Source organism: Macrobrachium rosenbergii, chromosome 6, assembly GCF_040412425.1.
Source record: "Macrobrachium rosenbergii isolate ZJJX-2024 chromosome 6, ASM4041242v1, whole genome shotgun sequence".
NCBI lineage: Eukaryota > Metazoa > Arthropoda > Malacostraca > Decapoda > Palaemonidae > Macrobrachium > Macrobrachium rosenbergii.
Window position 1 is genome coordinate 53,789,012 of NC_089746.1, and position 22,164 is coordinate 53,811,175.

The 22,164-nt window shown below is 36.6% G+C and overlaps 1 protein-coding gene and 8 non-coding genes across 9 annotated transcripts in view; all 9 read left to right on the forward strand.

Moving 5' to 3' along the window:
• MED30 (Mediator complex subunit 30) overlaps nucleotides 1-22,164 on the forward strand; it is a 369,234-nt gene that overhangs the window by 250,241 nt on the left and 96,829 nt on the right. The window lies entirely within an intron of this gene.
• TRNAK-UUU (transfer RNA lysine (anticodon UUU)) lies at nucleotides 3,026-3,098 on the forward strand. The gene has a single exon. It is a non-coding gene; the product is annotated as a tRNA-Lys (tRNA).
• On the forward strand, nucleotides 5,012-5,084 carry TRNAK-UUU (transfer RNA lysine (anticodon UUU)). The gene has a single exon. It is a non-coding gene; the product is annotated as a tRNA-Lys (tRNA).
• TRNAK-UUU (transfer RNA lysine (anticodon UUU)) lies at nucleotides 9,276-9,348 on the forward strand. The gene has a single exon. It is a non-coding gene; the product is annotated as a tRNA-Lys (tRNA).
• On the forward strand, nucleotides 13,504-13,576 carry TRNAK-UUU (transfer RNA lysine (anticodon UUU)). The gene has a single exon. It is a non-coding gene; the product is annotated as a tRNA-Lys (tRNA).
• On the forward strand, nucleotides 15,014-15,086 carry TRNAK-UUU (transfer RNA lysine (anticodon UUU)). The gene has a single exon. It is a non-coding gene; the product is annotated as a tRNA-Lys (tRNA).
• Nucleotides 16,555-16,627, forward strand: TRNAK-UUU (transfer RNA lysine (anticodon UUU)). Its single transcript has one exon. It is a non-coding gene; the product is annotated as a tRNA-Lys (tRNA).
• Nucleotides 18,097-18,169, forward strand: TRNAK-UUU (transfer RNA lysine (anticodon UUU)). The gene has a single exon. It is a non-coding gene; the product is annotated as a tRNA-Lys (tRNA).
• On the forward strand, nucleotides 21,143-21,215 carry TRNAK-UUU (transfer RNA lysine (anticodon UUU)). The gene has a single exon. It is a non-coding gene; the product is annotated as a tRNA-Lys (tRNA).

The window sequence follows — 22,164 nt, forward strand, 5'->3', positions numbered from 1 at the left end:
ACATTTCATATTCATGTACGAAATCACAGTTACATGTGATGTTCAGATACGTAGTACCACAGAGTAGAATGAAACATATGTCTTATGAATCCTGACCGGTTTCGTCTTGTCTAGTTAGGATGTCTTCTAAAGAATGAGATATGGCAGAGATATACAATAGATATATATATAAATATTTATATATATATATATATATATATATATATATATATATATATATATATACGTGTATGTGTGTGCTGCGAAAAAAAACTTGAAGTCTAAGATAAAACAAGTTGTCGTAAAATAATTCAGTCATGAAGTGGATGCAGGTGCAAGATACGCCAGTCAATTAAGTTCTAAGTTTTCTTAAAGTCCAACTTCATCCCCCACTGATTCCACCACTAATTGAGCTGTCTAAGTATATAAATATAGCAAGGGTTATTTTATAGATCAATAGTTATTTCATTGTTTTTCAAGATTTACTTAATCAACCTTAAATCAAAGAATACTGTGAGAAATGGTTATATGGTGTCTTAAAATTTGTAATAGAGTTTTTTGTTGACTGGTTAAGCTCTCGACTTGTTACATCAGTAACGACAGATAAGAAGGTCTCTTTATCTTAAGTAGGTTTGAAGAGTGTTTATGCCTTTATCAGTGTCGAGAAGAAGAAGAGAACTTTTTCAGAAGCCAGATAACATCTTTCTCATCGTCACTTGAGATCAACAGTTTCTAAATCGATTTTTTTTTCTTCGAAGAGATGTGTATTTATACCTGACTTCAAAGTCAGGATAACTCAGTTGGTAGAGCTTTCAAGTTGGTGCTCAGGGAGTATTATTTTCTGGGCTTAATCATACGGTATATTCAAATTGATATTGAATAGGAAAAGTTGTGAAATATTTGGCACAAGGAAAGAGCAACTACTCTTCTTGTTTATAGGAGATGTAGTAAATTAGCTTCATAGTAACCTAACTTAGATTACCGATTAATTCATAGCCCTTTGTACGTACTCTGTTACCTATAGATTACTTTCTCTTGTGTTATCATTGGTTTAAACCAGCTAGCTGTGCTTAACTTTGGTTATTGCAGTGTCAGTTTCCAAAAGAGAAAATTCAGTGAAAATAGCAATAGTCTAGCAAAAAGGACTCTCCAGTTAAAAGTAGTCACTACCATCCTCAAAATAATTAACGTTTTAATATGATATCCAGTCCCATAGAGAAAATTCTGATATTCATTTTGTCTAAAATATTCAAGGCAGTCAAGTCTCGGAGTATCGGAGATACTTCCTTGAACTTGTGAAAGAAAACGTGAATGCTACTAGCGTACGTGGAGTCTGCAATCTTATCATTACCCTCTCTGTTCCATTAGCCTGTGTGATGATACTTCTTCCATTGATGACTGAAGGTCTCATCATTTACATTTTACAAGGATCTCCTTCACCCCTGTGATAACATGACTGATGTGATTAAAATAACTAAAGATAGAAGAACCTCTCTTGTGCCATTTAAATTCTGAGTAATGGACTCCCGTTGTAGCAAAGATGCTGTTCCTGATTTCAGTAAGGATGTAATGGATGATAGCTGTTGTTATCACTTCTTTCGCATTATCTTTATCGTTTTAAGTTCTCTGATTCAGGAGACAGCTGGAATGTGGATTAAGTTGTGCTGGTCCAGTTGCAGAAAAAATTCATCATAGATTCAACGTCAGAGGAGTAACCATTGATAGATGACACCATAACTACCCAATACAACGTATTCTTAGGACCTTAGGAAAATTAGTACAGTGACTTATGTCACTGGGGTTCTTTTGGTTTTATTTGCCCGTAATACTACGGAAGTAACAAAGACAAGCTGTGGGGAACAAATGTGATCATTATTGGAAGAAATCTTGCAGGGCAAGTACAGCCTGTACTACATTTTTTCACCTGTGTAAAACCCCAAGCTGGTGGTAAATTACCAGTACTGGTGTAAAGTTTGCTGATGTTCAGAGAAATGGCAGATGTTCTTATTTAAAACAGTCTTACATTTATTATGACAGGGAAGTTGAGAAAATAACTAAGTTCGATTCCACGTAGGAGAGGAAAATCATACTAATCTGTATGGGCATTAGTTTCTGGTAATATTTTAACTGAAAGTAATACTAATACAAAATAATTCAAGTCTAGAGGCAGAGATCTAGTTTCTGGTGCTGGGTAACTATACTAAGCCCCTTTATTTATTTGCATAGGTAACTCTGTGCTTGATCATTCTGAGTTTTTACAATCTTTGGTTTTACTTTTGATACCAAGCTTTCTTTAACACAATTGTCGTCATATGTCGCCAGTAAAAGACTTGATGTTCATAGGTTTCCCAATCCTTTATTGTTATGATGCCAGAGTCACTTGTTTTTAGATACTTTCCTCTTCCGTAGTTGAAATACTGTTCTCCTGTCTGGATATCAGTAGTATTCCGAAATCATCATCTTCTGCACAAGACTGTTGGAAGCGGTGGTTTCCAATTTTCCAACAACGATCATTATGATTTAGACAACCTCTAGAAAATATCCTACTTTGTCCTATTTCCTAAGAAATTTCATTTCTCCTTGTTCCTCAAGAACCTAAGGCAGAACATGGACATCCACATCTTGCTGGAGTGCCACTTTACCACAGGACCCATTCCGAAGATGATGATCTCTTTTACTGTAAAATGTTAGCATGGTCTTGTTAACAAAAGAAATGTCTGGCGATTCAAGTTTGGGGCTGCAATACTCTTTAGAAGCACCATGCACCACTGTCAGAATTTTTTTACTTGCATTATTATTTTTGTAGATCAAGATTTTTTTAACTCAGTTGATTTGCTGTTTTCTTTAGTTGTTCCACCTATAAACATTTTTTTCTTTGGAATCTTCCTTCACAATTTAATGATGATTGTTGAGTTTGCTCTAATACTAAAATTAAAAGTTGAAGATACTGAAACCACCAAATGATTACATGCAGTGTAAAGTGAGTGCTATTATTTTTTTCACCACTTTTGCTCTGAAAATCTAAATATCATCAAAGTAAATTCAAGCCCGGATAGCTCAGTCGGTAGAGCATTAGGCTTTTAACCTAAGGGTCCAGGGTTCGAGTCCCTGTCCGGGCGATGAAGTTTTGAGTTTAAATCAATCACCATCTAGATTCTAGACTCATGGAGAGAGCATGCTGTGAAGAAAAGTAACGAATCCTAACTAATAAGGGAAGAGAACTCATTCCTTTCAACCAAACACAGTGATTAACTGAAGCCCTTAGTTCTGAGCATACCCCTGCCAAACACAATATAATGAGCGACAGGACTTTCGTGACGACTATTGAGATTGATATCCACTGAAAATGGATTATCTCGTGTCAGGTTGCATACTGACTGTTTTAATCAAGTACCATCAAAATTTGTTCATCTGTTCTAGAGATGCAATGTTATGCAGACAGACTTGACTGAAAACATAACTACCTCCTACCAATTTTTTGAGTAATGAAAGCCGAAAGAGAAATAGAACTGAGAATGTCATGTAATAATCGTGTTGATACTGATTACATAAAGTTGAGAGATAGTGGACATATTTTCGTTCATGAAATTAACTGATTGTCAAGTAGCCTGTCCTTATAGCTCAAAATATTTTAAAGGTAATTAGTTAGACTTCAAAACTTTCCTTTCTTTTGAGGGCTTGTACCACAGTGTGCCTCAGCTTACCCGTTACACTCACTTAAAATCTTCATTGTAGATGCCTCACTTGATTTTCTTATGATTCAGAGACTGAAGAGCGCTTAAGAAATTCCTTTTATTCTTCTGTGCTTGAAGATGTCCATTATCTTCGCAACGTGGCTCACAGCAGTCTGTAGCAATGCGGACATGGGTTTCAAGTTTCTTGTCTTGAGCATTCTGTTTAGTGTTTGTAAGTCTCCCATTGTATTGTGAATAAACAGTATTAGATAAGTAATCTCCTCCCATTGATGTTCAAACATTAACAGCATGAAATTGTTTTAAAAGTCTTGTTAACGTAAGAGAAGTAATGGCAAGTACATTTGTCCAATATTACGAACGCATTGTTATTATCAATGCCAATTGCAAAGAGATAAAGCTAAGGGTCTCTAAATTAAGATGTTGCTTATCGATTTACTTGGCAGAACCCTTAGAGGAGTCACTGGCTAAATACACTGAAATATAGCAAGTTCCTTGTGCTTCCATTGCCTATTGGTTTTTAACCAAGGTCATCCGCCAGGCGTCCAGAGTTGAAATCAAGGAGACAGTATTCAGTGCCTTAACCCTCTCCATCCTCCTGCTGCCAGTGATTTTTGGTGCTCGTGCGCAAGGCCACAATTTGCAGTTGTGGATGTAACCTTTACCCTAAAAGATGTAAGCCTACAGAAAGTATGAGAAAAGAGAGTTGACATGATTTGTGGAAAATAAAGCACAGGAAAGACATGAGTAACAGAACTGCGCAGGTGCCCTTTGCATTACGAAGCATTGGCAGCGATGCTGGTAATGATGAAATTACAACAAAAGAATGAGCTGAGCCTTTTTATTTGGTCTCCCACCCATATTTTAGCATAATTATCATTTAGGTCAGAAACCTTAAACTTTTAGAAGAGAATGCTATTCAGTTTTCAGAATGGCAAGCAGATGTCAATTGCAAAAATGTCAAAGAAATATTAAACCCGGGCTTCAGGAATAGTGGTTGGGCCTCAGCTACAATGATCACCTAAGTTTGTTGGTGACTGAGGTCAGGAACACTACTTATCTGCAAAAGAGAGTAGCAATTTTTGATAAAGGTCTCAAATCCTTTCAACTGATGTTTAAACTATTTACAAAAGATAATGGAATAATCTAATAAACAGAATTCGATTTAGTTTAGAGGGGAGGCTACTTTTTGGGAAGAGACGTCCTTTTTTTCTGTTCCTTGACACACTTAGCCAATGTAAATAACAGTCTGGAGTATGCTAAAATTTCCTTACTGCTCGTAATGAATCTAGGGATTTTTTCTAGTGATTAAAATCTCATGCTGTTGTATTCAGTTTCAAGCCCGGATAGCTCAGTCGGTAGAGCATTAGGCTTTTAACCTAAGGGTCCAGGGTTCGAGTCCCTGTTCGGGCGTTGACCTTTTCAAGCTAAACTACCTTCTGTCCTGAGCCAGAGAATTTTAATGAAGGAGAGCAGTTAAGCCTTGGAGACTAACTAACAGCAGTAGGAGAGCAGTTAAGCCTTGGAGACTAACTAACAGCAGTAGTCACTTTAAGACATTTAACGCCACTATCTTTCCTTCTTTATCTCTTTAAATCTTCAGTTGAAAACCCTTATGGACAAGGTCAACAGACTACAAACTCAAGATGGCTCCAAAAGGAAATCAACCTGCAAAAAGAGACAAGTTATAGGGAATAGAAAATAAAACCAATACACGTGAAATTCGGTAGATGTCAGCAGAGACAAGGAATGAATTTACTCCTTGCTTAAATATTTGGATATCAGGAGATTCCACAGCTGTACTGGGCAAACTATTCCATATTTTAGTTGTAGCCAAGATAAAACTGCTAGCAAGCTGAGTAGTATTAAACCTGATGCTAGAAAACGACGCACTGTTTGCAGCAGCAGTCTTCCTAGTGTGCGAGCAAAAACAGTGCAGAGGATACCTGTCATCATATTACATTTCATGCAACAAACATAATGAACTCACTTGATGCCTGGGCCATAAGTCATCATTAAAGAAACGGCAAAATAAACTTGACTGATTACATAATTCTATCCAAGAGTTTGAGATAGAGTCAACACCCGAAGACCACACTGGAGAACAGTACTCCAAACAAGGAAAATGAAAAGAATTAAAACACTTAGATATAATAGCTTCTTCCTGAAACATTCTAAAGCATTTTTGCAAGATAGCAACTTTTTGAGAGACAGAGGAAGCAATATTACGTCTATGTTTCTCAAAAGTCAATTACTTATCAAAAGTTACACCTAAAATCTTAAAAGAGTCACCGATATCTAAAACCATACCATTTAAATATCAATCATGATGCAAAGGCAAAAGTGTTCTGGTGAGCTTCAAACCCCAAAGCCTACTCCACTCATGAATAATGTTCCGGATCTCTATTCAAGGATTCTGCAATCACAGACCTAAGGCGTGGAGAAGGAACATCAGCGTATGCTATCAGTTTGTTCTCCAGACCTTGCCACGTGTCACTAGTATAGATAATAAATAGCAAAGGTCCAAGAACACTACCTAGAGGAACACCTGAAATGGCATTGCTAAAACTACTGTACTGACCATCAACACAGACACTTTGGGTTCTGCCTATTCAGAATTCATTTAGAATATTAATTAAAGCTCCAATAATTTCCAATAATCTTAGCATGTAGATAAGTGCTTCATGATTCACATGGTCAAAGACTGAGCTAAAATCTAGGCTGACCGTGCGTGCCTCCACACCATCATCAAGAGCACCTTGCAAGATGGTAGATATTGACAAGAGTGCATCACTAGTACCAAGCCCTTTACAAAACCCAAACTGTAATGCTGGTAGCAGGTTGTTATCTTTAACAAACCTACAAAGACACTTAAAGGGCAGTTCTCAAAAACCTTAGATAAAACAGGGGTAATTGAATTTGACCCATATTCCAAGGGGCATTAGGATGGACTTAGTCCCTTAGGTTATGCAACAAAGTTTTCCTCTCCTCCAAACAGAAGGAAAACTTGCAAGTCCAACTTATCTTCTGAAAATAATAGTAATCTTAGAAGCAATTAAATCAGCAGCCTTTTTAAAAAGATGAGAAGGATCATGTTACGGTCTTTGCTGCCATAACTGTCAAAGTCCAGAAGCCAAGTTTTAACTTCTTTAGACCTGAAGGCCATTGAAAGCATAACTGAAGCAAAACCACTGTCTCACCACTTTGTTTGCTTGTGAAGACTTGAACCAAAAGTTCTGCCCTCTGTTTAGGGGAATGTACAACAGTTCCATCAACTCCCACAAGGGGAAGCATGCTTGAATGAACTCTAAAGAGTGAGGACTTGAGGGTAGACCACAACTTTAGGTCATCACCACTGCCACTAGAGAGCAAGATCTCTTTCACACCCTCATTATAAGCTCTCTCATAAACAGCCTCAGCCTGATTTCTAAGCTCAGTGAAATTACGCCATATTACCCATTTCAGTCTTTATCGCTTCATGCAGTGTAAATGATTTCAGTGAAGGAAAGCAACTAAGCCTCAGAAACTAAGTAACAACTCTCAGTATAGAACATAAAACTGTCAAAGCAGCAACACTTATTAAGGGACTGTTCTCGTTAAAGCTATGTGCTTTATAATAATAGAAAGAGTTTTGAAGGTAATAAATTGTCAAATTTTCTTCACTATTTCCCTGGAATTAATCATTAGAATGAACAACATCTAGTTTATTAATTACTGAACTCTCAGACTACAAGCATACTTGTTAGCCCAAACTATATATTGATCACCTTAGTTTTTTGGTATTAGGGTCACATACACTGCTTATCTGCATAAGAGTAACGGTTTTTGCTAAGGGTTGCTGATAACTTTCAGATGATGGTTTACCTTCCTGTTTATAAAAGATACTGCGATGTGGCAATGTACAGAGTTCCTTAGTTTGGAGGGGGAGGCCAGTATTTGGAACTGGAAATGGTCTTTCTTTTCTATTTTATTAACAGACTAAGTCATTTTTTCTTATTCCACAAATACCTTTATTAAATATGCAGAAATTCCCTTGGTGCCTATATTGCAAGGGCCAATCTCTTCTTACATTTGGTATAAGGCTTGCAGTGAATCAACAGTTTTTTTATAGTGATTAAAATGTCATGCTATTTCTCATGGAATCAACCCTGGATAGCTCAGTCGGTAGACCATTAGGCTTTTTAACCTAAGGGTCCAGTGGTTTGAGTCCATGTCTGGGTGTTGACATTTTCAAGCTGTATCACCTCCAGTTGTCTGAGAGACTAAATGGAGGAAAGCAACTAAGCCCTAGAGACTAACTAACCAACAAAAGCCCCCAGTACTTAACATACTGTGGTCAAGACCGGCAACATTCTAGGGACTGTCTGCGTAAAAGCCACATGCTTTATAATAGTGGAAAGAGTTTTCAAGGTAATAAATTGCCAAGTCATCTTCAGCATCCACCAGAAGTGAATTATATGAAGTAGCATCGTAAAGTATTATCACCTAGTTTCATTAATATTGAAATCTCAGGCTTCAGGCATGATGAACTGTCAAATCATCAATATCCACCACAAGATAATTATATGAAGTAGCACCAAATGAGTGCTGTCATCTAGTTTCATCAATATTGAACTCCCAGACTTCAGGCAGATTGGTTTACCTTCAAATATACTGTATATTGATCACGTAAGTGTGTTGGTGACTGAGGTCAAGAGCACTGCTGGTCTGCATGAAAGAGTATCATTTTTTGCTAAGGGTTGTTGATACTTCTCTGATGGTGTTACAACATCAGGTTTACAAAAGATAATGAAATGTGTTAATGTGCAGAATTTACTAAGTAGAAGGGGAGGTTTTTATTTTGAATGGGAAAAGAAGTTTTATTTTTTCCTTAACAGACTTACCCATTGTTTCACATGCTGTATGTAACGTTCAGGAATGTGCGGGAATTTCCATAGTTTATAATGCAAGAGACGATCTCTTATTACCAACGGTAAACTGCCTTTAATGAATCTGTGACTTTTTCCTATGTTAAAAAACTCGTGCTAGAAGGTTTAGGTCCCTGTTTGGCATTGTAACTTTTTCAAGCTTTATCTGCTTAAGAGATTTTGATATTAGAAAACTAACTATGCTCCAATGACATCGGTCCGAAAAGAGTGCTTAAAAAAAAGAGGAGAGATAGTGTACATAATGCAGGGAATAAGAATGGAGCAGATAAAGTAGAGGTTACTAATCTTGCCCAGTTCTTATCACCTTTACCAGTGTACAGACTTGTCCAAAGTTTTGTTTACAGCAAGGTACCATAATATTCTTGAATTCATAATTTACACTCCACATTTACAAAATTAACCAGTCTGCAGATTATGGATTGGCATCAGATTCCTGAAAATCCTGCTAAACTACTATTTATCAATAATGACATTATAAAGCCCTTTTTTATCAAATGTTTTGAAGCCATTAACAGACTAAGTCATTGTTTCATATCCTGTAAATTGTTTCATATTCTGTAAATAACCAACTGGAATGTCTCATTGGGTGATTTCTTCATACTTTGGTATGCTGCCTATAATGAATATATGATTTTTTTCCAGTGGGTAAAACTCGTACTATTTCATTGATAGTCAAGCCCGGATAGCTCAGTCGGTAGAGCATTAGGCTTTTAACCTAAGGGTCCAGGGTTCAAGTCCCTGTTCGGGCGATAACCTTTTCAAGACTTGCCACCTCCTGTTACCTGAAGGATTTCAATGAAGTAGAGCAACTAAGCCTCCGAGACTAATAACGACCTTTCAAAATAAAACGTAACACTCCCAAGCTTAACTACACCACTTTTTAAAAGAATGTACTTGGTAGAATCCTTGCTTTGTGAAAATAAAGAGAATTTTCAAGATGATGAATTGCCAAATCTTCAATATCCACCACAAGTTAATTACGTGAAGTAACACCAAATTATCATTATCATCTAGTTTCATCAGTATTGAACTCCCAGACTTCAGGCATAGTGGTGTAGCCCTGCAGGGGAGTAGTAATGTCAAAGCACCCCTTGCGGTGCACTGCAGGCATTACTTAAAGTTATTTGCAGGATCCCTTCAACCCCTAGTTGCAACCCCTTTCATTCCTTTTACTGTACCTCCGTTCATATCCTCACTCTTCCATCTTACTTTCCACCCTCCCCTAACAATTGTTTCATGGTGCAAATGCGAGGTTTCCCTCCTGTCACACCTTTCAAACCTTTTTACTGTCAGTTTCCATTTCGGCGCTGAATGACCTCATAGGTCCCAGTGCTTGGCCTTTGGTCTAAATTCTATATTCTATTCTGTAGTGGCTGTAGTGGTTTAGCCTCTGAGGTCAGGAGCACTCCTTGGCTGCATAAGAGAGCTGCATTTTTGCTAGGGGTTGTTGGTGCCTTTCTGATGAAGTTTTAACATCTGATTTACAAAAGATACTGAAATGTGTCAATGTACAGAACCACTTAATTAGAAGGGGAGGCTCTTATTTGGAATGGGAAAAAATTTTTTCTATCCCCTTAACAGACTTACCCATAGTTTCACATGCTGTATATAACCTTCAGGAATGTGCTGGAGTTTCCATAGAGTTTATAATATAAGAGGCAGTCTCTTATTACCATCGGTATACTGCCTGTAATGAATCTATGATTTTTTTCCTATGATAAAAAAATCGTGCTAGAGAGTTTAGGTCCCTGTCTGGCATTGTAGCTTTTTCAAGCTTTGTCACCTTAAGAGATTTTGATATTTGAAAACTGACTATGTTCCAATGACATCAGTCTGAAAAGAGTAGTGAACTCTTACAAGCGCAGAGTGCTTGAAAAAAAGAGGAGAGATAATATACATAATGTAGGGAATAAGAATGGAGCAGACCCTCTTGCAAAATATATAATTTTGAATTTGAGAGAGCATTTCTTTTTAGAGTGGCAGGATGAGAATGGTAATTATCCATTTTCCATATTTTCAAAGAAATATTTTATAAATTCCGTAGAATTTTGAAGTTTGTTTTATAAGTATTGCAGATTACTGCCTAGAAAGATAAAGTATAGGTTACTAGTCCTGCCCAGTTCCTTATCACCTTTCCCAGTGCACAGACTTGCCCAGCTTTTGTGTCAGCAAGGTTCCATAATATTCTTGAATTCGTAATGTACACTCCACATTTACAAAACTAACCAGTCTGCAGACTTATGGATAGGTATCAGATTCCTGAAAATTCTGCTAATTTACCATTTATCAATATTGACATTATAAAGCCCTGTTTGGCAAAAGTTTTGAAGCCATTGACAGACCAAGTCATTGTTTCATGTTCTGTAAATTGTCTTCTTACTTTTGATATGCTGCCTGTCATGACTATATGATTTTTTTCCAGTGAGTAAAAACTCGTGCTGTTTCACTGACAATCAAGCCTGGGTAGCTCGGTCGGTTTATAAAAGATACTAAAATGTGCTAATGTGCAGAATTCAGTAATGTAGAAGGGGATGCTATTATTTGGAATGTGAAAGGAAGTCTGGTCTCTTAACAGGCTTACTTATTGTTTCATATGCCGTATATAGCCTTCTGGAATATGCTGACATTTTTATAGAGTTTGTCACAAGAAGGGATCTCTTATTACTATTGGTATACTGCCTGTAAAGGAGCTATGATTTCTTTCCTTTGATTAAAGACTCCTGGTAAAGGGTTCAAGTCCTTGTCTGGGCATTGTAACTTTTCAAACTTGATTACCTTAAGAGATTTCGATATTTGAAAACTGACTATGCTCCATTGACATCGGTCTGAAAAGAGCCCCGAACTTTTACAAGTGCTGAATGCTTAAAAAAAAGAAGAGATAATATACACAATGTAGGGAATAAGAATAGATGATTTTAAATTTGAGAGTATATTTCTTTCCTGTGTGCCTGGATAAGATTGGTAATTATCCTTTTTCCGTATTTCCGAAGAAGCATTTTATAAATTCAGTAGAATTTTGAAGTTTGTTTTATAAGCATTGCAGATTGCTGGCTAAAAAGATACGGTAGGGGTTACTAATCCTTCCCAGTTCCTTATCTCCTTTACCAGTGCACAGACTTGCCTAAAGTTTTGTATACTGAAAGGTTCCATAATACTCTTGAATTCATAACTTCCACTCCACATTTACAAAATTAACCAGTCTGTGGACTATGGATTGGCATCAGATTCCTAAAAATCCTGCTAAACTACCATTTATCAACCTTACAAGTGCATGTTTGGCAAATGTCTTGAACCTTCAACAGATCAAGTCATTGTTTCATATTCTGTAAAAGTAACCATCTGGAATATCACAAAAGGTGATCTTTTCTTACTTTGGTTATGCTATTTCACTGATAACGAACTCCGGATAGCTCAGTCGGTAGAGCATTACGCCGTTAAGCTAAGGGTCCAGAGTTCAAGTCCCTGTACGGGCGATGGCCTTATCAAGACTCATCACCTCATGTTACCTAAAGAATTTCAGTGAAGTAAAGCAACTAAGAATCCAAGCCAATCTGCATCAGTTGTAAGTTACTCGAAAGAATCCTTGCATTTTAGAAATGGAGAGAATTTTCAAGATGATGAATTATCGCGCGAAAGAAACCTTGATTTATGGAAATAGAGAGTGTTTTTAAGATGATTAATTGTCAAATCTCCATCAGTATCCACCACATGTTAATTATATGAAGATGCACCAATTCAACATTATCATCTAGTTTCATCAATTTTGAACTCCCAGACTTCAGGCATATTGGTTTAACCTGAAATATATATTGATCACCTAAGTTTGTTGACTAAGGTTAGGAACACCGCTTTTGCGCGTAAGAGAGCAGAATTTTGTTTGCTAACTGTTGCTGATACTTTTCAGTGATGTTTTAACATCTGGTTTCATAAAGATACTGAAATGTGCAGATTCATTAATGTAGAAAGGTAGACTATTATTTAGAATGGGAAAAAAGTCTTTTCCTCCAGTTCCTTTAACAGACTTACTCCTTATTTCATATGCTGTATAAAACCTTTTGGAACATGGTGAAATTTTCTTAGAGTTTATATCGCAAGAGGCGATCTCTTTTCTCTATTGGTATACTGCCTGTAATGAATCTATGAATTTTCCTGTGATTAACACTCGTGCTAGAGGGTTTAAGTCCCTGTTCGGGCATTGTAACTTTTTCAAGCTCTATCACCTTCGATTATCTCAAGAGATTTCGATATTAGAAAGCTGACTATGCTCCAGTGATATCAGTCTGATAACAGTAGTGAACTCATAAGTGCAGTGCTTGAAAAAAAACGAAAGATAATATACACAGTGTAAGTAATAAGAATGGAGCAGACCCACTTGCAAAATTTATTATTTGAATTTGAGAATTCCAGGATAAGAATGACAACTCTCTCTTTTCTGTATTTCCTAAGAAGTATTTTATAAATTCAGTGGAATTCTAAAGTTTTTCTGAAGCATTGCGGATTGTTGGCTAGAAAGTTAAAGTAGAGTTTGCTTATCCTCCTGAGTTCCTCATCTCCTTTACCAGTACTCTGACTTGCTCAAAGTTTTGTACGCAAGCAAGGTTCCTAATATTCTTGATTTCATAATGTACACTCCACATTTACAAAATTAACCAGTCTGCATATTATTGAATATTATCAGACTCCTAATAATCCTGCTAATCTACCATTTATCAGTATTGACACTGCAGTGCATCTTTGGCAAATGTTTCGAAGCCTTTAACAGACGAAGTCATTGTTTCATATGTAAATAACCATCTGGAATATCACAAGAGGTGACCTTTTCTTACTTTTGGTATGCTGCCTATAATGAATATATGACTTTTTTTTCAGTGGATAAAAACTCATTCTATTTCACAATAAATTAACCCCGGATAGCTCAGTCGGTAGAGCATTAGGCTTTTAACCTAAGGGTCCAGGGTTCAAGTCCCTGTTCGGGCGATGAACTTTTCAAGACTTAGCACCTTCTATTACCTAATGGATTTGAATGAAGTAAAGCAAGAAAACCTCTGAGACTAACAACTGCTCACAGTATGAAACATAACACTCTCAAGCCAATCTACACCACTTGTTAAGGGAGTTCACTCGACAGAAAGAATCCTTGCTTGGTAAGGGGGTTCGCTCGAAAGAATCCTTGCATTATGATAATAGAGAGAGTTTTTAAGATGAGGAATTGTCAAATCTCCATCAGTATCTACCACAAGTTAATTATATGAAGATGCACCAATTCAACATTATCATCTAATTTGATCAGTGTTTGAACTCCCAGACTTCAGGCATATTGGTTTAGCCTGCAATATATATTGATCACCTAAGTTTGTTGGTGACTAAGAGAGCAGAATTTTGTTTGCTAACTGTTGCTGATACTTTTCAGTGATGTTTTAACATCTGGTTTCATAAAGATACTGAAATGTGCAGATTCAGTAATGTAGAAAGGTAGACTATTATTTGGAATGGGAAAAGAAGTCTTTTCCTCCAGTTCCTTTAACAGACTTACTCCTTATTTCATATGCTGTATAAAACCTTTTGGAACATGGTGAAATTTTCTTAGAGTTTATATCGCAAGAGGCGATCTCTTTTCTCTATTGGTATACTGCCTGTAATGAATCTATGAATTTTCCTGTGATTAACAACTCGTGCTAGAGGGTTTAAATCCCTGTTCGGGCATTGTAACTTTTTCAAGCTCTATCACCTTCGATTATCTCAAGAGATTTCGATATTAGAAAACTGACTATGCTCCAGTGATATCAGTCTGATAACAGTAGTGAACTCATAAGTGCAGTGCTTGAAAAAAAACGAAAGATAATATACACAGTGTAAGTAATAAGAATGGAGCAGACCCACTTGCAAAATTTATTATTTGAATTTGAGAATTCCAGGATAAGAATGACAACTCTCTCTTTTCTGTATTTCCTAAGAAGTATTTTATAAATTCAGTGGAATTCTAAAGTTTTTTCTGAAGCATTGCGGATTGTTGGCTAGAAAGTTAAAGTAGAGTTTGCTTATCCTCCCAAGTTCCTCATCTCCTTTACCAGTACTCTGACTTGCCCAAAGTTTTGTACGCAAGCAAGGTTCCCTAATATTCTTGATTTCATAATGTACACTCCACATTTACAAAATTAACCAGTCTGCATATTATTGAATATTATCAGACTCCTAATAATCCTGCTAATCTACCATTTATCAGTATTGACACTGCAGTGCATCTTTGGCAAATGTTTCGAAGCCTTTAACAGACGAAGTCATTGTTTCATATGTAAATAACCATCTGGAATATCACAAGAGGTGATCTTTTCTTACTTTTGGTATGCTGCCTATAATGAATGTATGACTTTTTTTTCAGTGGATAAAAACTCATTCTATTTCACAATAAATCAAGCCCGGATAGCTCAGTCGGTAGAGCATTAGGCTTTTAACCTAAGGGTCCAGGGTTCAAGTCCCTGTTCGGGCGATGAACTTTTCAAGACTTAGCACCTTCTATTACCTAATGGATTTGAATGAATTAAAGCAACAAAACCTCTGAGACTAACAACTGCTCACAGTATGAAACATAACACTCTCAAGCCAATCTACACCACTTGTTAAGGGAGTTCACTCGACAGAAAGAATCCTTGCTTGGTAAGGGGGTTCGCTCGAAAGAATCCTTGCATTATGATAATAGAGAGAGTTCTAAAGATGAGGAATTGTCCAATCCCCATCAGTATCTACCACAAGTTAATTATACGAAAATGCACCAATTCAACGTTATCATCTAATTTGATCAATATTGAACTCCCAGACTTCAGGCTTATTGGTATAGCCTGCAATATATATTGATCATCTAAGTTTGTTGGTGACTGAGGTTAGGAACAACGCTTGTACGCGTAAGGGAGCAGGATTTTTTTGCTAACTGTTGTTGATACTTTTCAGTGATGTTTTAACATCTGGTTTCATAAAGATACTGAAATGTGCTAGTGTGCAGAGTTCAGTAATGTAGAAGGGGAGGCTATTATGTGGTATGGGAAAAGAAGTCTTTTCCTCCAGTTCCCTTAACAGACTTACTCCTTGTTTCATATGCTGTAATCAACCTTTTGGAACATGCTGAAATTTTCTTAGAGTTTATATCGCAAGAGGCGATCTCTTTTCTCTATTGGTATACTGCCTGTAAGAAATCTATGACTTTTTCATGTGATTAACAACTCGTGCTACAGGGCTTAAGTCCCTGTTCGGGCATTGTAAATTTTCAGGCTTTATAACCTTCGGTTATATTAAGAGATTTCGAAATTAGAAAACTGACTATGCTCCAGTGATATCAGTCTGATAACAGTAGTGAATTCATAAGTGCAGAGTGCTTGAAAAAAACGAAAGATAATATACAGTGTAAGTAATAAGAATGGAGCAGACCCACTTGTAAAATTATGATTTGAAGTTGAGTTCCAGGATAAGAGTGATAACTATCTCTTTTCTGTATTTCCTAAGAAGTATTTTATAAATCCATTGGAATTCTGAAGTTTTTTCTGAAGCATTTGGGATTGTTGGCTAGAAAGTTCAAGTAGAGTTCACTTATCCTCCCCAGTTCCTCATCTCCTTTACCAATACACTGACTTGCCCAAAGTTTTGTATGCAGCAAGGTTCCCAAATATTCTTGATTTCATAACGTACACTCCACATTTACAAAATTAACCAGTCTGCATATTATTGAATATTATCAGACTCCTAATAATCCTGCTAAACTACCATTTATCAGTATTGACACTTTGCAGTGCATCTTTGGCAAATGTTTCGAAGCCTTTAACAGACGAAGTCATTGTTTCATATGTAAATAACCATCTGGAATATCACAAGAGGTGATCTTTTCTTACTTTTGGTATGCTGCCTATAATGAATATATGACTTTTATTTCAGTGGATAAAAACTCATGCTATTTCACATTTATTCAAGCCCGGATAGCTCAGTCGGTAGAGCATTAGGCTTTTAACCTAAGGGCCCAGGGTTCAAGTCCCTGTTCGGGCGATGAACTTTTCAAGACTTAGCACCTTCTATTACCTAATGGATTTGAATGAAGTAAAGCAAGAAAACCTCTGAGACTAACAACTGCTCACAGTATGAAACATAACACTCTCAAGCCAATCTACACCACTTGTTAAGGGAGTTCACTCGAAAGAATCCTTGCTTGGTAAGGGGGTTCGCTCGAAAGAATCCTTGCATTATGATAATAGAGAGAGTTTTTAAGATGAGGAATTGTCAAATCTCCATCAGTATCTACCACAAGTTAATTATATGAAGATGCACCAATTCAACACTATCATCTAATTTGATCAATGTTGAACTCCCAGACTTCAGGCATATTGGTTTAGCCTGCAATATATATTGATCACCCAAGTTTGTTGGTGACTGAGGTTAGGAACACTGCTTGTACGCATAAGAGAGCAGGATTTTTTTTTGCTAACTGTTGTTGATACTTTCCAATGATGTTTTGACATCTGGTTTCATAAAGATACTGAAATGTGCTAGTGTGCAGAGTTCAGTAATGTAGAAGGGGAGGCTATTATTTGGAATGGGAAAAGAAGTCTTTTCCTCCAGTTCCCTTAACAGACTTACTCCTTATTTCATATGCTGTAATCAACCTTTTGGAACATGCTGAAATTTTCTTAGATTTTATATCGCAAGAGGCGATCTCTTTTCTCTATTGGTATACTGCCTGTAACGAACCTATGATTTTCTCTTTTGATTAACAACTCGTGCTACAGGGCTTAAGTCCCTGTTCGGGCATTGTAACTTTTTCAGGCTTTATAATCTTCGGTTATATTAAGAGATTTCGAAATTAGAAAACTGACTATGCTCCAGTGATATCAGTCTGATAACAGTAGTGAACTCATGAGTGAAGAGTGCTTGAAAAAAACGAAAGATAATATACACAGTGTCGGTAATAAGAATGGAGCAGACCCACTTGTAAAATTTATGATTTGAAGTTGAGTTCCAGGATAAGAATGATAACTCTCTCTTTTCTGTATTCCCTAAGAAATATTTTACAAATTCATTGGAATTTTGAAGTTTTTTCTGAAGCATTGCGGATTGTTGGCTAGAAAATTAAAGTAGAGTTCACTTATCCTCCCCAGTTCCTCATCTCCTTTACCAGTACATTGACTTGCCCAAAGTTTTGTGTGCAGCAAGGTTCCCCAATTTCTTGATTTCATAACGTACACTCCACATTTACAAAATTGACCAGTCTGCATATTATTGAATATTGTCAGACTCCTAAAAATCCTGCTAAACTACCATTTATCAGTATTGACACTTTGCAGTGCATCTTTGGCAAATGTTTTGAAGCCTTTAACAGACGAAGTCATTGTTTCATAGGTAAATAACCATCTAGAATATCACAAGAGGTGATCTTTTCTTACTTTTGGTATGCTACCTATAATGAATATATGACTTTTATTTCAGTGGATAAAAACTCATGCTATTTCACATTTATTCAAGCCCGGATAGCTCAGTCGGTAGAGCATTAGGCTTTTAACCTAAGGGTCCAGGGTTCAAGTCCCTGTTCGGGCGATGAACTTTTCAAGACTTAGCACCTTCTATATTACCTAATGGATTTGAATGAAGTAAAGCAACAAAGCCTCTGAGACTAACAACTGCTCACAGTATGAAACATAACACTCCCTAGCCAATCTACACCACTTGTAAAGGGATTTCACTCGAAAGAATCCTTGCTTGGTAAGGGGGTTCACTCGAAAGAATCCTTGCATTATGATAATAGAGAGAGTTTTTAAGATGAGGAATTGTCAAATCTCCATCATTATCTACCACAAGTTAATTATATGAAGATGCACCAATTCAACACTATCATCTAATTTGATCAATATTGAACTCCCAGACTTCAGGCATATTCGTTTAGCATGCAATATATACTGATCACCCAAGTTTGTTGGTGACTGAGGTTAGGGACACCGCTTGTACGCGTAAGAGAGCAGGATTTTTTTTGCTAACTGTTGCTGATACTTTTCAATGATGTTTTAACATCTAATTTCATAAAGATACTGAAATGTGCTAGTGTGCAGAATTCAGTAATGTAGAAGGGGAGGCTATTATTTGGAATGGGAAAAGAAGTTTTTTCCTCCAGTTCCTTTAACAGACTTACTCCTTGTTTCATATGCTGTAATCAACCTTTTGGAAATGGTGAAATTTTCTTAGAGTTTATATAGCAAAAGGCGATCTCTTTTTACTATTGGTATACTGCCTGTAAGAAATCTATGACTTTCTCCTGTGATTAACAACTCATGCTAGAAGGTTTACGTCCCTGTTCGGGCATTGAAACGTTTTCACACTTCATCACCTTCAGTTATCTTAAGAGGTTTCGATATTAGAAAACTCACTATGCTCCAGTGATATCAGTCTGATAAGAGTAGTGAACTCATAAGTGCAGAGTGCTTGGAAAAAAGAGGAAAGATAATAAACACAGTGTAGGTAATAAGAATGGGGCAGACCCACTTGCAAAATTTATGATTTTGAATTTGAGAGTGCCAGGATAAGAATTCAGTGGAATTTTGAAGTTTTTTCTTGAGCATTGCAGATTGGTGGCTAAAAAGTTAAGGTAGAGTTTACTTATCCTCCCCAGTTCCTTATCTCCTTTACCAGTACACTGACTTGCCCAAAGTTTTCGTATTCAGCAAGGCTTCCTAATATTCTTGATTTCATAACGTACACTCGACATTTACAAAATTAACCAGTCTGCATATAATTGAATAATATCAGACTCCTAAAAATCCTGCTAATCTACCATTTATCAGTATTGACACTTTGCAGTGCATCTTTGGCAAATGATTTGAAGTCTTTAACAGACTAAGTCATTGTTCCATATTATGTAAATAACCATCTGGAATATCACAAGAGGTGATTTTTTCTTACTTTTGGTATGCTGTCTGTAACGAATGTATGACTTTTTTTCAGAGGATAAAAACTCATGCTATTTGACTTCTAATCAAGCCCGGATAGCTCAGTCGGTAGAGCATTAGGCTTTAAACCTAAGGGTCCAGGGTTCAAGTCCCTGTCCGGGCGATGACCTTTTCAAGACTTACCACCTCCTGTTTACCTAAAGGATTTCAATGAAGTAAAACAACTAAGCCTCTGAGACTAACAACGGCTTTCAGTATGAAACGTAGCACTCTCAAGCCAATCTACACCACTTGTTAAGGGAGCTCACTCGAAAGAATCCCTGCTTGTTAAGAAAGTTCATTCAAAAGAATCCTTGCATTATAAAAATAGAGAGAATTTTGAAGATGATGATGAATTATCACTCGAAAGCATCCTTGCTTTATGATAATAGAGAGAGTTTTTAAGATGAGGAATTGTCAAAACTCCATCAGTATTATCTACCACAAGTTAATTATATGAAGATGCACCAATTCAACATTATCATCTAGTTTGAACAATATTGAACTCCCAGACTTCAGGCATATTGGTTTAGCCTGAAATTTATATTGATCACCTAACTTTGTTGGTGACTGAGGTCAGGAGCACTGCAGTTTTTTGCTAAGTGTTGCTGATACTTTTCCAATGATGGTTTCACATCTGGTTTTCTAAAGATATTGAAATTTGCTAATGTGCAGAATTCAGTAATGTAGAAGAGAGGCTGTTATTTGGAATGGGAAAAGAAGTCTTTTCCTCCAGTTCCTTTAACAGACTTACTCCTTGTTTCATATGCTGTGTACAACCTTTTGGAACATGTTGAAATTTTCTTAGAGGTTTTATCGCAAGAGGCAATCTCTTTTTACTATTGGTATACTGCCTGTAATGAATCTATGATTTTCTCCTGTGATTAAAAACTCGTGCTAGTGGGTTTACGTCTCTGTTCAGGCATTCTAACTTTTTCAAGCTTTATCACCTTTGGTTATCTTAAGATGTTTCGATATTAGAAAACTGACTATGTTCCAGTGATATCAGTCTGATAAGAGTAGTGAAGTCTTAAGTGCAGAGTGCTCGAAAAAAAGAAGAGAGATAATGTACACAGTGTTGGCAATAAGAGTGGAGCAGACCCACTTGCAAAATTTATGATTTTGAATTTGAGAGTGCCAGAATAAGAATGATAACTCTCTCTTTTCTGTATTTCCGAAGAAGTATTTTATAAATTCAGTGGAATTTCGAAGTTTCTTCTTGAGCATTGCAGATTGTTGGCTAGAAAGTTAGTTTACTTATCCTCCCCAGTTCCTTATCTCCTTTACCAATACACTGACTTACCCAAAGATTTCTATGCAGCAAGGTTCCCTAATATTCTTGATTTCATAACGTACACTCCAGATTTACAAAATTAACCAGTCTGCATATTATTGATTATTATCAGACTCCTAAAAATCCTGCTAAACTGCCATTTATCAGTATTGACACTTTGCAGTGCATCTTTGGCAAATGTTTTGAAGCCTTTAACAGACTAAGTCATTGTTTCATATTATGTAAATAACCATCTGGAATATCACAAGAGGTGATCTTTTCTACTATAAGAACGCATGCTGTTTCACAATTTAACAAGCCCGGATAGCTCAGTCGGTAGAGCATTAGGCTTTTAACCTAAGGGTCCAGGGTTCAAGTCCCTGTTCGGGCGATGACCTTTTCAAGACTTACCACATCCTGTTACCTAAAGGATTTCAATGAAGTAAAGCACCTATGCCTCCGAGACTAACAGTGGCCTTCAGTATAAAGCATAACACTCAAGCCAATCTACACCACTTGTTACGGGAATTTGCTCGAAGGAATCCTTGCCTTATGAAAATAGAGAAAATTTTTAAGATGATGAATTGTCAAATCTTCATCAATATCCACCACAAGTTAATGATGTGAGGCAGCACCTCACCTAGTTCGTCAATGTTGAACTCCCAGAATTCAGGCATATTAGTTTAGCCTGAAATATATGTTGATCACCTAAATTTGTTGGTGACTGAGATCAAGAGCACTCCTTGTCTGTATAAGAGATCATTATTTTCCTAAAGATACTGAAATGTGCTAATGTGCAGAATTCAGTAGTGTAGAAGGGGAGGCTATTATTTGGAATGGGAAAAGAAATCTTTTCCTCCAGTTCCCTTAACAGATTTACTCCATGTTTCATATGCGCCATACAGTGTTTTGGAATATGCTGAAATTTTCATAGAGTTTATGTCACCAGAGGTGATCATTTATCACTATTGGTATACAGCGTGTAATGAATGCTTGATTTTTTCTTAAGATTAAAAACTCATGCTAGAGGGTTCAAGTCACTGCCTAGGCATTGTACTGTAACTTTTTCAAGCTTTTATCACCTTCAATTATTTTACGAGATTTTGATATTGGACAACTAACTAGCTATGCTCCAGTGATATCAGTCTGATAAGAGTATTGAACACTTACAAGTGCAAAATACTTGAAGAAAAGAAGACAGATAATGTACACAATGTAGGGAATAAGAATGAAGCCGGCCCTCGTGCAAAATTTATGATTCTGAATTTGAGACTACATTTCTGAGTGCCAGAATAAGAATGGTAACTATCGTTTTTCCATATTTCCAAAAAAGTATTCTA